At 43.8% G+C, this 3,811-nt stretch overlaps 1 pseudogene across 1 annotated transcript; it reads left to right on the top strand.

Annotated features, from left to right (window-relative positions):
• The first annotated feature begins 370 nt into the window (after nt 1-370).
• Nucleotides 371-3,471, top strand: LOC308247645 (protein FAM91A1-like; annotated as a pseudogene). The gene is made up of 2 exons: nt 371-815; nt 1,420-3,471. The product of its transcript is annotated as a protein FAM91A1-like (transcript).
• The last annotated feature ends 340 nt before the right edge of the window (nt 3,472-3,811 follow it).

The raw sequence follows: 3,811 nt of genomic DNA, 5'->3' as shown, positions 1-3,811 counted from the left end.
TGCTCCCGTGCTCCCACAGGGGGAGCAACACTCAGCCACAAGCCGGGCAAAGGGCTGGTGAGCACAGCGGCCCGCCTCTGCGGCAGTGTTAAGGATGTCGGACATTCCTGGAGGGCTCCTGGACTGCAAAAGGGCACAGGGCGGGCTGAGGGACCCCACCCCCAGTGCACGAATGTCATGCACTGGACCTCTAGTACTTAAAGATATAGTAGCCAAGATTTTTTCCGGTGGGTGAAACTAGGAAGAAACTTGAAGCTGCCAAGGCTTCCCTGTGCCTGTCCCTGCTGCTCCCGGGCTCCATGGTCCTGGCTATGGGGCTGTGTGGGCCATGGGCGGTGTGAGTGTGGGCCCAGCCAGGGATCAGGGCACCATGAACATAGACGTGGAGTTCCAGATTCTCCACAACTACCCCTGGAGCAAGTTGCTGGCCAATGTGAGGCAGAGTCTTTGACATTCACAGAGGGAATATGAAAAGCAGGTTGTCCTGTACAGCACCCGCAATCAGTTATGATATAGAAATAACTTAGTTAAACATGTCAAGAAAGATGAACGCAGAAACTATGATGAGGACCTACTAAAGTATAGTTAAGACCATCTCGTGCTGTACCCTTACCATTTATCAGATATTATGGGAAAGGGCCTGAGGACAACACCATTTTCATGTTATACTGGGGTTATGGAGGACATTACGAACAGTGAGAAAAGTTCTGATTCTCTGCCCAGTTTTACTGCTGCTGTCTAAGGCTTCTTGGCATAGGAAGAAACCAGTACATCGATCTGATGAATCAGTGTAGACCGAACATGTCAAACTTGCGGTCCACAACGAATATTTTTGCGGCCCAGCCAATATATGTATGTAAGAAAGGTTTTAATAAAAATGTCATAACTTAATTTTTACAATATCCTGTTATACATAATTATTAATAACGAACTACAACATTCGCTAATGACTGATGACTATAATCATGTTGCATTCATTTTCGCGCCTTACGAGCCTTACGCGCCTTACGCGCAGGTGCACCATTTCTCTCCACTAATATTAGCAGCGAATATTTTAGCAGCCATCGCCATGTCATTAGTCTTGTGCTGACTCGTTTGGTGTGCGCAACAGGAAATATTTCACTTCCGAGAACAAGAAAAATAGGTTTATTTACATTATGCTTATTAATTTGTGCAGTTACTCGGTGTCTGGTAAGTTAATGTTCAAGAAAAAATATTAATTTTTATTAAAATGTTCTATTATTTTATGTTAACAATGACTTGCGTATTTCAACCCTTTGTATTCAGCATGTCCCTACTGAAATAAACCTACGTTTCTATGAAAATTGAAGCTTTTTTTTTTTTTTTTGTGGCCCACATAGACTTACAACTTGTTTATTTGGCTCGTGTTAGCCTTTTAGTTTGACATGCTTGGTGTAGAACATCAAAAAAATTTTTCAGAAGGAAAACAGCCCGTGATCTTCTACCAGTAAAGCCGGTGGAAATTGCCACAGAGGCGTGGTGGGTAGTGCAGGCTGGATATATCTCGGAAGAGGACATAAAGATATGCACTTCGCCTGAGAAATGCGCTATTGATAAGATCATCAATGCAGGCCCTCAGCTCTCTGGATCACTAGATTACAATGAGGTACATAGTTTATATAACAAAGGATTTATTTATCTGGATGTACCAATATCTGATAACAGTTGTATAGCAGTTCCTCCTCTTGAAGGTTTTGTAACGAATTGAGTGCAAGGTCATTATTTTGAAACTCTGCTCTATAAGGTATTTGTTTCAATAGATGAGCATTCTAATGATGCAGAACTTGCAAATGTCCTTGAGAGAGACTTATCCCGGGTTAAGAATGCTCTTTCAATGTATTGCCGATTGGGCTTTGCCCATAGAAGGGACAAGTAATACATTTGGATCAACTTCACTCATCTTGGAGAAATGTTCCTTCTATAAACAGATTAAAGGGTACTTTAGATCTCCTGTCCTGGGACAGTGGGGAGAGCAGGAGTCTTGTACAGGAAGTGCCGTCAGCTACCGACACTGATACAGTCAAGAGGATCCAGCCAATGCAGCCAGTGTAAGCAGTTTAAGTTTATATATGAAGCATTTCTGTTTGGCTCAACTCTCACCGCCTTTTTAATGATGGGAAATCTTTCACCAAACTTGAAAAGTCATGCAGTCACATGTTCAAAGTTGGCACTCTCAGATTAGTCTCTGGACAGCTTTCTTACAGAACTGGGAACGGTTCGGAGCACTGGCGAAGGAGAAGCACAGAGATATTTGACCATGCACTCACTCTGAGAAGCACAGAGATATTTGACCATGCACTCACTCTGAGAAACACGATACTGTTTCTTCATCACAATAAAGACCTATTTGCACAAACTGCACAGCCAGCCCAGCCCAATTATGGTTTCCTTCTTACGCTGTGAAACCCTCTGGGTTTGGACCCTGCCACTTGCAGCAGAGTTCTAAACAAAAATCACACACTTGTTTCATGGCTCCTCTCACCAATGAAATTTGGCCTGTCAGCAGCTGCCCTCCTCAGCATTTTGGACCAGCTATCCCAGAAGTCAGCTCTGTCTGGTTTAAACTGTACATTTACCATATTGCTGAGCAGGGACCACCATCTCTTTTGCTGTCCAAAGGTACAAGACTTCGAAAGCTGCCAGATATTTTCCAGGGTTCTGATCGGTTATTAATAGCATTTGGGGTCATGATCCTGGGGTAAATGTGCTCACAATGTTGACTGATGCTTTAACACCTTTGGGTTTTGATTCAGGGACATGGTTTCCACAGGACAGGAGAAACTGTTCACATACCATTTCCATTTGATGAGACAGAGCTACAAGGAGAGTTACTCATGTCCATATGGGTGTTCAAAAAGCACTGGAAAAATTAAGGAACAAGGTGGACTTGTAGTATTTTTGTGGATATATCACCATGTTGAATGCTTTGAGCCAACTTGCAAGCAGAAAACTCAGTGACGCTCCTGGTGAGAGAGGTGCGCCTGATTTGGCCCCTGGCTCAGATGTAAATGAAGTACAGTCATTTGAAATGGTCATTGAGGAGGCAACTGCAGATTTAGCAACTAAGCAAAACTCTGTTGCCACATAAGCAGATGGGGTTCCTCTTGAGCTGTGCTGTGGAATTCCACTGTTTCGTTCTGAATGACACAGGCAAGTTTGTAGAAAAATTGCTACCCACGGCCTTTGCAGGGAAGAGAGCCATCAAAACCTCTTACGTTCCAGTAGAAACCTTTCTCCACAAGCCCTAACGTTGTTCACTCATTCTAGGAAGGCCTTCAGCACTGGATACGCACACAGAGGCCCGCCTTTCATCTGCTCTCCCAGTCACCCCATGCAGATCTGGGAGTCCCACTTCCTACAAAGAACGTAATATGTACAGATGGCATCTTACCAGAATGGAGTGGACCGTCACCTTCCTCACTGCGTATTGCTAGTCTCCATTTGCAATGATTTGGTTACACCATTTGTTGCTCACACTTTCTGCCTTTTTTCTTTCTTAAGGTTAGCTTTATAGTGCCAGCCACTAGAAAAGCATCCTGCCGCCGCCGTGCGATTCATGCTTACCTGGTGTTCAAAGTTTGGGGAACACGTTCACGGTTTCTGAAGTTCTCCTCATTGCACCTCCTCATGCAACCAAGAGCTTTTTGGCAGCCTGCACTGTATTTTTACTTGAGACAATCTGCGTTTCTTTTGTAAAACAGGATCTGCTTTAGGGGCTTTATGATGACTACGTTTATAAGCAGTCACTACGAATACTGCAGTGCAATTTTATATGTTAGGCTATCAAGCA

This window comes from Plecotus auritus (genome assembly GCF_963455305.1).
Source record: "Plecotus auritus genome assembly, chromosome: 4".
Lineage (NCBI taxonomy): Eukaryota > Metazoa > Chordata > Mammalia > Chiroptera > Vespertilionidae > Plecotus > Plecotus auritus.
This window is presented reverse-complemented; position numbering and strand designations above follow the sequence as displayed.